General features: G+C 38.5%; 1 long non-coding RNA gene across 8 annotated transcripts in view; it reads right to left on the bottom strand.

Moving 5' to 3' along the window:
- Positions 1-12947, bottom strand: part of LOC103556482 (uncharacterized) — a 61512-nt gene that overhangs the window by 16543 nt on the left and 32022 nt on the right. For 4 of the 8 annotated variants that reach the window (XR_011522055.1, XR_546222.2, XR_011522057.1 and 1 more), the window contains exons 2-4: positions 11246-11385; positions 10545-10651; positions 1188-1237 (exon numbers count right to left, since the gene is read on the bottom strand). This is a non-coding gene — a long non-coding RNA (uncharacterized lncRNA). Of the gene's footprint in view, positions 1-1187; positions 1238-5188; positions 8881-9371; positions 10652-11245; positions 11386-12947 lie in introns of those variants that run through there. The other 4 variants (XR_011522058.1, XR_011522056.1, XR_011522061.1 and 1 more) reach the window with 4 other exon arrangements.

Below are 12947 nucleotides of genomic sequence, written 5' to 3'. Positions count from 1 at the left end.
GGGACAGAAGACAATAGTGAAACTCACAAACTAGTTAGTAAACACAGCTTATCCCTGGCACACAAAACGTCACATCTTGCTGGTGACGTGACATGACTTCATGTTAAGTGTCACCCACTGGTGGGCTGAGCTTCCTGGAAAACTTCCTAATCTACCTTGATTATCTCTCTAGGTCTGCATGTGGCCAATAAGGGACAGAGTGGCAGGGGAGGGAAGGAAAAAGCAGAAGATGCAAGACAGAAGCCAATCAAATTAATCTAATTTCAGCCAGTCTTCTAGCTTTTAGAGTATCTTAGGCTAAGTTTTTTAATTATTATGCACTTATTACTATTATTACTATATTTTATAATTTCCTAAGCTTCTATGGAATTTATATTGGCATATAAGTCTTTTCCTTTTTTTTCTTTGGACACACAACTAATTTGTTGAGCATGTGACCACATGAAAACTGCCAAGTGACTATCTTTTTTTTTTTTTTGAGGAAGATTAGCCCTGAGCTAACTACTGCCAATCCTCCTCTTTTTGCTGAGGAAGACTGGCCCTGAGCTAACATCCGTGCCCATCTTCCTCTACTTTATATGTGGGACGCCTACCACAGCGTGGCGTGCCAAGCCATGCCATGTCCACACCCAGGATCCAAACCGGCAAACCCTGGGCTGCTGAGAAGCAGAACATGCAAACTTAACCGCTGTGCCACCGGGCCGGCCCCCTATCTTTTTTTTAAAGTTCTTGAGATCTTCTATTCAGCTGAAAGTGAGAAGTAGGGAATCTTTCTTCACAAAACTTTCACATGAGTTGCAAGCTCAAGGGGTTTGGATAATTCAGATATACGCCCAAACATATGGGTGCTTGGCAAATTCAAGCCCTGTTTTAGTTTTTCTCTTTAGTTTTTATGGTATCAGTTACAGAAAACTGTCCAACCTCCAGGCAGGGCCTGGATAATTCTCATATTTCTATCAGCTGGAAGTTAGAAAAAGAAACACATTCCATATGAAACACATTTTTGAAAGACAAGTATGCAGAAATATTCTCTCTAATGACATCGATTTTATACAGACAATTTCCCTAAGAAAGGTAAAGTAAGTTTTGTTGTGGGGGAGGGAATGTGGGCCACCTAGTGTGACATGCATGATAATGTTCTTTCTAGTTTACTTCATAACGCTGTGTTTTGGTAAAAAAATGTTTACCTTGATTCCGGGTTTCTCATCTTGTCTGCCTCTTCCTGGCTTGGCTTTAGCTTTTAAAATAAAATAAAAATAAATGAAGGCAGAGAACAATTTTTACAAGCAAGTGTCTATGCAAGAAATAACTGGAGTCTCATAAAGATTTATCTTTTTTTGATTTGTTGCAATTTGAGATGCAATAAAAACGTTTAAGGCAAGGTTTGCATCATTCCATTAGTCTAAATAAGTACAGTACTTTCCTACCTATCTTCGTCGATGGAACTTATCCACTTTTAAATATTAGTACGCTAAGAATTTTAAAATCTTAGTGCTGCCAGCGTCTGCTAGAAGTCTCCTTATGTGTTTTTCAGAGGGACAGAGACTGCACGGAGAAAACTTGGCATCGCTTCTAATGCTACCAAATTAGATAATGTGTGACAGGATGTCTAATTTCTCAACAAATACAGTTTCAACAAATACCAGATTTGAAGATAATCCCACTGAAATCTGAAGTTCAATATTCCATATCAGATAGAAGATTGCACATAAAGTTTTGATTTCAAAAATCTGTAACGTTTTAGCTTCAAACACATTTTATAGGCTAAGACTTAAACACACTTTGGGTGCTTAAGATTAAGTTATGGAAAGCAGCATGCTGAGTTTTAATTTTTCCAAGTAAGCATATACTCAGCAAATACTAACCAAACTACCAAGAACATAGTCTGTTTCCCTGACATGTATTATGTTTTTAAATCAAAGACATTGTAGGCAAAATTATGACAATAGTATTAGAAATCAATTAACATGACAAGCTAATATTTAGTAGTTTTCTGAAAGGTCTATGTTTTTACAAACATTTTTATAAGTAGATATTTTAAAACTGAAAAAAATCTTACTTGTATCCTAAGAAGAAGTTGAACGGTCTATGAAACTTGTTAAGTCTTTCGAAACCAGAAGTTTTTTAGCTAAAAAAACCCATGACACTCGAGGCCATTCCTTCCAACTGAGCCACTGACTCAGGGGCAGAGCTTGGCATTTAAATGTCAGTGAAGACATAGCCTTCTAACTGTAATCCTTATTTTCATGATACAGTCTCATATTTTGGATACTCCCATTCTTACGAAATTCAAATCGTGTTTACTTATCAGAATCTGGGAGCTCCTTATGTACAAATAATTTGTAATTCATCTTTGTATCTCCCCAAGGATCGCCAAATGGCAGGGGCTAATCCAATGTTTATTGAGTTGAATTCATCTAAACTGGGCTTTCTTCTCTCCTAAAAATTTTACCCTGCGAATCCATCTTGTCTTCCGTGTGGTGTGTCTCTGTATTAGACCACTGCTTACTGCGTTTTGCATCACTTAACGGGAGCAAGATAGCACTAAAATTGCCTACTTGATTCTGAGCCTTAGGTGAATAAACGGCAAAATTTTGGAGAGCTCCTCAAAGGGGTGGGAAGCAGAAGGAATGCGCTGTCAGGCATTTTTCTGTCATCTGGGGGATTTGGTGGAGGAGAAGATAACACAGTTTTAGAAGTAAAATGGGCCTGTTTTCAAACTCTTGCTATTTCCTAGGACAAATGACAACTGTTCATTGACCTTTGGTTTATCATATGCAAAATGGGAAGAACAAAGTTTACTCTTAGGGACATTAGGAAGGTAAAGTAAGATGCTATATGTAAAGCATTAAGGATAACTCCAAACACACAAATGGTAGCTATTAAAATTTGAACCAGAAAGATTATGGTGTTACAAAATGAGAAATTTCTTTTTAGGTCACATTCCTAGCTAGAAGTGACTCACTCTGTCAAAAGAATTTAAAGTGCCCCGTTTCTCCTCGCAATATGTGAAGAAAGCTGACCCCATCCAGAGAATTCAGCTAACAAAGAGAAGACTGTCGAGTGCTCCACCATCACATACAGCAGCTCCCTGCCCCTCCCAGGGTTGATGAGCTATGTCAGGGGCTGCATTTCTGAGAAACATGTTAGAAGCAAGCAGCGCCAGTTAGAATCAGTCAGTAAAGATAAAGTCCTTAGAAACCTCTCTGACAAAACACAGAGTCACACGTTGGCTTGTAAAATAAAATCCAACTATAAAACCAGGAGACCAAAAATAAAATGACATAGGATCAACAGAAATAAAAAAAATGGACAGGCACCAGCCCATTGGCATAGTGGTTAAGTTCAGATGTTCGTTTCCGGAGCCCAGGGTTCACAGGTTCCAGTCCCAGACGCAGACCTAGTACCACGTGTCAAGCCATGCTGTGGCAGCATCCCACATAAAGTAGAGGAAGATAGGCACAGATGTTAGCTCAGCAACAATCTACCTCAGTCAAAAAGAGGAAGATTGGCAACATATGTTAACTTAGGGCCACTCTTCCTCACCAAAAAAAAAGATGGACAGACAAAAATTCAGGTGTTGGATACAAAACTAAAGGAAATCTCAAAGTATAATTAAATGTGAAAGGCATCTCCCTTCTAGGAGGTGGGACTTAATCTACCCTCACTCTTTTTTCTAAATGTAGATGCTTTTAATGATTTATTTCCAAATAATAAAATCAGGAAAGGTGGGAGGTGGGGGAGTGACTTTACAGTGGAGAACGCTGGCAAAAACTGCTTCAGCCCACATGATGGAGGTCCACATCAGCAGTGATAACTCACGTCAATGGCACGTGCTTGTGATATAACGTAATGAAGAAGGGCCCTTCACCTCTATGACGGTCTTCCCTAAAATGCATAACTCCAGTCTAAATAGGAGAAAGGTGGTCTAGTGGTTAAGATCTAGCACTCTCACAGTTGGCCCGGGTTCATTTCCTGGTCAGGGAACCACATACCCATTTGTCAGTTGTCACACTGTGGTGCCTGCGTGGTGCTGTGACGCTGAATGCTACACCGCCAGTATTTCAAATACCAGCAGGGTCACCCACAGTGGACAAGTTTCAGCAGAGCTTCCAGAATAAGACAGACTAGGAAGAAGGACCTGGACACCCACTTCTGAAAAAACTGGCCTTGAAAACCTTATGAATAGCAGCGGAGAATTGTCTGATACAGCACCCGATGGTGAGAGGATGGTGCAAAAAGACTGGACAGATTTCCCCTCTGCTGTACCCAGGATCACTAGGACTCAGAATTAGTTCAACTGGCACTAACAACAAAATCATAAGGAAGGCATCAGACATACCCCACTTGAGGGACACTCTACATAATATGTGATCAGTGTTCCTTAAAACTGTCAAGATCACAAAAAACAAAGAAAGATGGGGAAACTGTCATAGACTAGAGAAGATTACAGGAGCACAACAACTAAATATAATCTCTTACGTTGGGTGAGATCTTGGAAGAGAAAAAAAATTAGAGAAAAAACTTGTGAAATCTGGGTAAACTCTAAGATTAAGTTAGTAGTAACATGCCACTGTTGATTTCGTAGTGTGACAAATGTGTCGTGGTAATGTAAAATGTTAATAATAGAAGAAACTGGGTTAGGGGTATCATCTTTATAATGTTTCTATAAATCTAAAACTATCAAATCAAGAGATTATTTCAAGTAACTCTGAGTTTTGGATTTTTTGGGGAATATTTGCCCTGAGCTAACATCTGTCGCCAATCTTCACTTTTTTCTTCTCCCAAACGCCCCCCAGTACATAGTTATGTATCCTAGTTGTAGGGCTTTCTGGTTGTGCTATGTGGGACGCCACCTCAGCATGGCTTGATGAGCAGTGCTAGGTCCATGCCCAGGATCCGAACCGATGAACCCCAGGCCACCAAAGTGGAGTGCACGAACTTAACCACTCAGCCATGGGGCGAGTCCCAAGAGATTACTTTTAAGAAAGGGAAAAGCATTTATCAATAAAGAGTTTTTTCACATGTTGAAAAATACACAATCCACAATGAAATTATAACAATAACAACAAACATGAGTATATAGCATCAAATTATAAGAAGCCAAAACTTAGAAATATAAGTGGTAGAAGACTTTTAAATCCTTCCTCAGACTTTGATCGCAACCGCAAAAAATTAAAAACTAAGATAATTGCAATAAAATATTTAATACAGTTGAATTAGGGTGTCATATCTGTATTAAAGCTTGCACGAGGATTAATCATATATGAGGCCATAAAGAAAACTATATATTCCCCAAAGTTGAGAGTGAATAGACAAAAGTAGCTGGCTACAATAAAATTAAACCACACACACAAAAATGAATGACAAACTACCAAAATCAAAAAAGAATCCAGTTTTAAAATATTCTCTGACGAAAATATGGATAAAAATAAATATCAAGATAGTAACACAGTTTATTTTGAAAATTAAAATAATAGAAACCTTGTATATCAAAACTCATAGGATATGTCTAGGGAAGCACTTACATAAGAATTCTATTTTAAATATATACTTTAAAAAATACATAGTGTTTTTAATATTGAAAAGAGACTGAAAGAATGTAAATGCACCCACTACACATTCAACTCCAAAAAGTCAGGGGAAAAATACAAAATAAACCCTAGGAAAGAAAATTTTAGATATTAAACCAGAAATACAGCATTTGAAAATCAGAAGACAGTAATATTAATAAGCAAACTCAAGATGTGAATCCTTAAAGAAAAATTGTAAACTTTTGTGAGTATAATCCAAAAGTAGGGTGAACATACAAAATCAGAAATGGGAAGAGGGATAAACAATGAATTTGGAGTGATTACCATGAGGATCTTTGGAGATGTGAATATCTCAATAACATGAAAGATTTTTTACACAATATAGGTTATTTAAATTCACTTAAACAGACATGGTATAACTTGAAAAATCTATAAATGTGACTGAACAGATCAGTAGGTTTCCTATATGTGACTCAACCTTTCCTTCTGGACTATAACTAAGTCTAAGGTTGTAGGACTAAGTGTCTGACATGAAGGTGAGTGGGGCAGGTCCTTCTGTGGTCTTGGACTAAAGAGGATCTGGACCCCAAATAGCTGGTATAGGTGGGCTCTGAAGTATCAAGTCCTTGAAAACAAAAACTGGATCCAAATAAAAGGGTATGCAACGTATAAAAGGCAAAATAGAGCTGAGGATTTGCTTGGCCAAGCCTAGAAAGATGGTCAAGGAGAGACCAAGCCATGGGTAGAGTGAGAGCTATTAATAGCTCAAGTCAGTTAGAGGTCAATATCAGTTAGAAGACATTATTACACATGGTTTTAATTAGAGAAAGAATCTCAAAGTAGTAGACAAGAAGTATATCTTTCTGCAAATGATGTTTCAAGGCATAATTAAATATTTAGAAAAACTATGGGTTGTATCTTCATCTTGCAAACACCACAATACTTCCAAATGGGTTAAATATGTGTATATGGGTTTGAACACATGTATGCATATACAACAATTAGGAGAGCTTTAAGTGAATAACTCACATGATCATAAGCACCAGAGTGATCAAGGAAATTAACAAAGCAAAGATCTATATGCTCACTGTATGCATTTTTGTCTTCATTCATATATTCAGTAAGTATTTATGAGTCCTAACTGAATTCCAAGCACTAGAAATACAAAGATTAGCAAAAACAGATAGAACCCTTGCCTTCACAGAGTTTACAATTTTGTGTGTGTATAGGAAAGCTAGGGGGAGGAGAAGTATCAAATATAAATTAAAGGATCATAGAATAAATGTAAGATTAAAAATATGATAGGATATTTCAAGGGAGGTACATGGTGCTATGATAGCCTAAGATTTGTTCTAAATTGTGCGCTCAGGAAAGGCCTCCTTGGAGAAGCGATGATTGAGCTGCTATCTGAAGGATGAGGAGGAAAGATGTTGGTGAACTGGGAGTTGTTCATAAGAGTGTCCTCAGCCCTTGACCCTTGCTGTCAGTGTGGCCAACAGTTTTTTTTTTTTTTTTTTTTTTGTTTGTTTGTTTTCAAAGGATTTATTGTTCATATTTACACCTATTGCAAATAGCGAGGAGGCAGCAAGGGCAGAGCCTCAGGCCTCATCCCTCATCTCTGTCCGGAGTTTGAGGACCATGGGATGTCTGATCTTAGTGTCCTCTGGGAGAGACCTGAGATGCAAAAGTTATTCTTCTCACCCATTTTCTCAGGGTCCTGGATCACCACTGTCCCAAGGATTCTGGTCTCAAGGGCTGCCTTCTCAGCTCAAGGCACAAACACTGTGGTTGGGGTGGACAGCCAAGGCAGGAGTCACTCCTGGCAGGCACCAGCTGACCCCGTCCATCTTCCTACCCCTGGTCCTTCTCTCCTTCTTTCTCTACTTGTCCCACACTGGGCAGATCCTGGCTTGGTGGACATTTATGCCCTAGATGTACGCCCGTAACTCCTGGACCACAGCCAGCCGTCCTTGGAGGCTGGAGTCTAAGCACCATCAGTGCCCTGTCCCTAGTCTTTCTATGAAGAATATATAGCCTTTTTGGTGAAGGAAAGGAAAGGAGGTCCATGGTACATTTGAGGAACTAAGAATATTGAAAATATTGAAGCAATCATCCAACATTTGAAAGATAGAAAAAAATAATTAATCCATTAATCAAAGATATTTTTACAGATGTAATCATGGAAGCTAGGTAGAAAAGGTGAGGGGGTATTTGGAATGCAGAGATCAAGGGTCAGAGAATGGAACCAGATAAGGCTGGAGAGGTAGGTGATGATCATGCAAGATGTCATAATTCAAGTTAAAAATATTTATTTTACCTTAAGAATAAAAGGGAAACATTAGACTTATGCAGAAGTCGTGGTGAGGAATGGGAGGCGGGAAATATAAGCAGGTTTTTATACTGAAAAGGATGATCTGGCTTCAATGTGCAAAGTGGGACATCAGCTAGAAGAACACCATAATAATCTAGGCAAGAATGTCTTGTAGTTTGAATGAAGGTTGCTGCAGTGAAGATGGAGAGAAGTTGATGGAAGCAAGAGAAACGTAGAAGGTATAATTGACAAGACTTTTCGATGGATTGGAAAATTGAAATCATCTGTTTGGTTTTAGACATGTTAAGTTTGAAGAGTATTTAATTTACTATTGCTGTGTAACAAATGAGCCTAAAATTTAAGTGACATAAAAAAATTTATATTTTCTTTTGCTCATAGATTTTGTGGGTCAGTAATTCAGACAGGGCACAGCAAACATGTCTTGCTATTGTTCTGCAATGTCTGGGGCCTCTGCTGGGAAGACTTTGAAGCTGGAGTTGCCTCTGCAGTTGAAGGCTGGAATCTTCTGGAGGTGTTTTCACTCAGTATGTCTCATGGTTATGCTGTCAGTTGGGAGCTCAGCTGGGGCTATTGGGTAGACAACTTACATATTGGTTTTGTCAATTGGCTAAGCTTCCTCACAACATGGTAGCCTCAGTGCAGTCAGACTTCTTACAAGATGACACAGAGCTCCAAAATGAATCTTCTAACGAACAAGGTGGAATCTTTATCACCTTTCTGCCACCTTCTTGGTTATGAGCAAATCACGAGTTCATCCCAATTCAAGGAGAAGAAATATAGTTCCACCTCATAATGGGAAGTGTCAAATAATGTATGGCCCCAAATTATTTACATTCTTCCCACATGGAAAATATATTCACCTCCTTCCAAGACCCTTGATAAATCTTTTCTCATTGTGGCATCAGGCTTAGTCTCAAAGCCTAAATTCTCTAAATTAGATCTAGATGCAGATGAGGCTTCTCAAGTGTGCTTCCTTGGGTACAACCCCTCACATAGTTCCTCTGTATTGAAGATCTATGAAGTAAAGACACAAATTATATACCCCCTGTAATAGAATTCTCCAGAGAAACAGAACCAAAAGGATGTGCATACATCTTATGTATACGTATGTACATGTTCTGGAGTTCCAAAGACCTCTCTTAATTCTGTACCATCTTCATCTCTTTTAGTTCAAATTGATGCAAGGTCTTTGAAAACTTCATGGACTTCCTTCTTACCAATTTACTTTCCATTCTGTTAGATAAAAGCTGTACCAACATATATCTTCAACATATCTTCTTGGGCTCCCTGGGCTGGAGATGTAAGTTTGTGAGTTATCAATATAGTAAAGATAGTAATTAAAGCCACGTATGGGGATGAAACTGCTTACAGTGGAAGCATAAATGGAGATTAGAAGAGTGCTTATGACCAAACCTATGCTACCCCCCCAAAAATTAATAAAATTAAAAGGTAAAGACAAAATGGGTCATTTGTATTTACAATAAAAATGATAGGACAAGATCTGATAGCCTCAACACATAAAATGTTATTATGAATAAAATTGAAACAACATATCAGAAGTGGTCAAAAGAATAGATAGATAGATAGAAAGATAGACAGATAGATAGAGATAGGTAGATAGATCTCTCCAGACAATGAAATACAAATGTTTGGTAACATGTATCAATGATCTGCAAATACATTTTTTAAAAACCAAACTGAAAAAGACTCTTTTGAAGTTTTAACTCGAAGCCAGAAAGAGTGCAGTTAGATTGGCACTCCAATGTACTATGGGAGGGCTGTGTTTTGATATTAGAGGGCAATGTTCAAGGCATATATAGAGTAAGCACTTAGAAAGTTTATTTACTTAGTAATTCGATTCCTAGAAAATAAATTTAGAGAAGTAGTTAAATATTTATATGCATGGATGTTCATTGAAGCATCATTTTTTTTTTTTTTTATGATCTTGGTTTTTTTTTTTTTTTTGAGGAAGATTAGCCCTGAGCTAACTACTGCCAGTCCTCCTCTTTTTTGCTGAGGAAGCCTGGCCCTGAGCTAACATCTGTGCCCATCTTCCTCTACTTTATATGTGGGATGCCTACCACAGCATGGCGTGCCAAGCGGTGCCATGTCCGTACCCAGGATCCAAACCAGCGAAACCCAGGCCAGCGAGAAGCGGAACGTGTGAACTTAACGGCTGCACCACCGGGCCGGCCCCAGCATCATTTTTTTTTAAAGATTTTATTTTTCCTTTTTCTCCCCAAAGCCCCCTGGTACATAGCTGTGTAATTTTAGTTGTGGGTCCTTCCAGCTGAGGCATGCAGGATGCCGCCCCAGCATGGCCCAATGAGCGGTGCCATATCTGTGCCCAGGATCCAAACCAGCGAAACCCTGGGCCACCAAAGCGGAGTGCACAAACTTAACCACTCAGCCACAGGGCCAGCCCCTGCAGCATCATTTTTGTTCAAGAATGATAGTTGAAGCATCATTTTTAATAAAGGAACATGAGAAATGGTCAACATTTCCAACAATAGAGGAATGGTTAAGTAAATTATGAGACCTATATAGGATTCAGAATTAAAAAGCTAACAATAATGATGCTTTAATGAAATAGAAACGACCACAATGTGATGCTAACTGAGGAAAACAAGACATAAAACCACACAAAGTACAATTCCAATTTAGTTTAAGATACATACATATTAAAACTCAGAAGGAAATGTTAACATCATTTATCTCTGTGTGATGCAATTATGGATGATTTTCATTTTCTTCTTTATTCTCTCTGGTTTTCTTTTTCATTTTCCTACAATAAGCATGAATTAGGTTAATAAACAGAAAACAATAAAAATAACAAAAATGAGCTTAAAAGATGTGGTACTTAAAGGCTTTTCTTTGAGCAATTGCATAAGCAAAGACTAAGTTCTTAGTAGTAAAGGCCCCAAGGAAAAAGTGGCGATCCCAGCACAGATGGCAGGATAAAAATGCAATATGGGGAGCACAGAGGAAGATTCAGACTGAACCAAAACAGAGACAATTCCCTTAGGAGGGTGGTTTTCTAAAAATTTGGCACAGAAACCACTTACCCCTACTAGATCTTGCCCAGAAGCATTAAAAGAAAAACAAACAGAGTTTCTCTGGCTGAAGACAGAGACAGGGCCTGGAGCTCTGCTGCCTGCCGCCCTTGGTCTGCGCTCTCTGACTTCTCCTGCCCCAGGGGTCCCTGCAGCAGGCCCTGCGAAAGCGTGAGGTCTAAGAAACACAGTTGGAAAATCAAGAAAATCCTCTTATGTTAAGGTTTATCATCAACCACTCCCTAACAAAGATAAGCTGGAAATGACCAGAATTCACTGAATAATCTTCATTGACTACATACCAATTACAATGTAAGAAAACTTACGCACTTCTCACGACAGTCAGGGTTGGTTCATGAATTCTCCACAAATTCATTGGTCCTCTCTGTGAGAAACTTCATTAACAATATCATTCTAAGCATTAACATCTGCAGGCACCCAGCCTGGGAGGATGACAGCTGATCTTCTGAGTTATCCGAGTAAGAAAAACAGAAAAAAACAAATGTGAGTGCTTCTGAAAAGAGCTATGGTGCTGAGATGCTGCATCAGTTTGGCTTGCTCACCCTTGGCCATGTTTAACCCTAAAGGCAAAGAATCCTCCCGTGTGCCTGGGCCACACTGCAGCCTAGACAGGGACACGTAATGATAGATGCAAGGAGAATAGCGTGAGCCCTTCTACACTGTATCAAAACTGAGCTAAACCTGCAACTGCAGTTGTGGTAAGCTGGGCCTGGACACAACCAAAGCATTAGACAGGTCTTACTTATTACATCTCCTTAAAACTCTTCAGAGATTTCAGCAGATTGCCATTTCTCGCTAGGGTGCCAGTGGCTGCAGTGAAAATGAATGGGGACATCTCTTTGGACCATAAGGGAAACTATAGCACAAAAGCACATTCTAGAAATCAACTTCCCAATGTGCCAGCCGTGTATGGCTTTAAGCTCTTAAAACATGGTTAGCCTGAACTGAGACGTATTATAAGTGTAAAGTGCACACCAGATTTCAGAGACTTAGAACAGAAAAAGAATGTAAAATGTCTCATTAATAACTTTTCATGTTGATTATACGTTGAAAAGACATACTTTTGGTATTTTAACTTAAATAAAATATATTACTAAAATTATTTCCACCTGGTTCTCTTATCGTTTGTTTAATGTGGCTACTAGAAAATTTAAAATTACTTATTTGGCTCATATTTATGGCTGGCATTACATTTCCACTGGACAGTACTGTTATAGAACAAACAGAATTGAGATGGAAGTTGTTAGTCCCTCTGGTCTTACTTGGGATTGTTTGTGGGGAGAGGAAAGGATTCCTTGTTCCACAGATGAAGAGAGAGAAAACAGCCCTGTCCTTTTGAGTCCTTGATATATCAATTGGGGTTTGAATTTCTTTGTGGAAGCAGGAAATACCAGTTACATTCCATAATAAATGAGGGAGATGTGGACTAATCCCAAAATGCACCCAGAATGAGTCTTCTGTTGTCTCCAACATGAAAAGAAGGAAATTATCTAAACTGATTGTTAAATAGGAATGTGGTTATTGACCATCAAAATGAGCTTAAGAATGTTCTATATAATGAGAGCTGGTCTTAACTTTTATTCAGGGATATGTCCTTTTATATCTAGGTCTAAAACTTTATGCAGAGTACTTTGCTCTGAAATTGAACATTAATCTTCTGAAGCCCATAAAATCTAACATAACATTAAGTTATATATTTCTCCAAGAGCATCTTCATTCATCATTTAAATATATTATGAGAGTCTCAGTAACATAATAGTAGATTCTCAGATGGAGTTTACATTATTCAGTCCCACACTTTCAAGGGCGCTAGTATTTTCATCTATTTATTCAACAGGTATTTATTGAGCACTTCCTATGTGCCAGGAATTCTGCCAGGCACTAGGGATGCAATGGGAATGAAAAATGGAATAAGATCACGGACTTCTCAGAAATTGCAGTCAGTGTGGGAGGTGGACATTTATCAAATAATCACAGGTAAGAATTCTGAGGAGCAAAAAGCAGGGA

The sequence above is a fragment of the Equus przewalskii genome, chromosome 9 (genome assembly GCF_037783145.1).
Source record: "Equus przewalskii isolate Varuska chromosome 9, EquPr2, whole genome shotgun sequence".
NCBI lineage: Eukaryota > Metazoa > Chordata > Mammalia > Perissodactyla > Equidae > Equus > Equus przewalskii.
The sequence above is the reverse complement of the archived record's forward strand: the minus strand, read 5'-3'. Positions and strand labels throughout refer to the sequence as shown.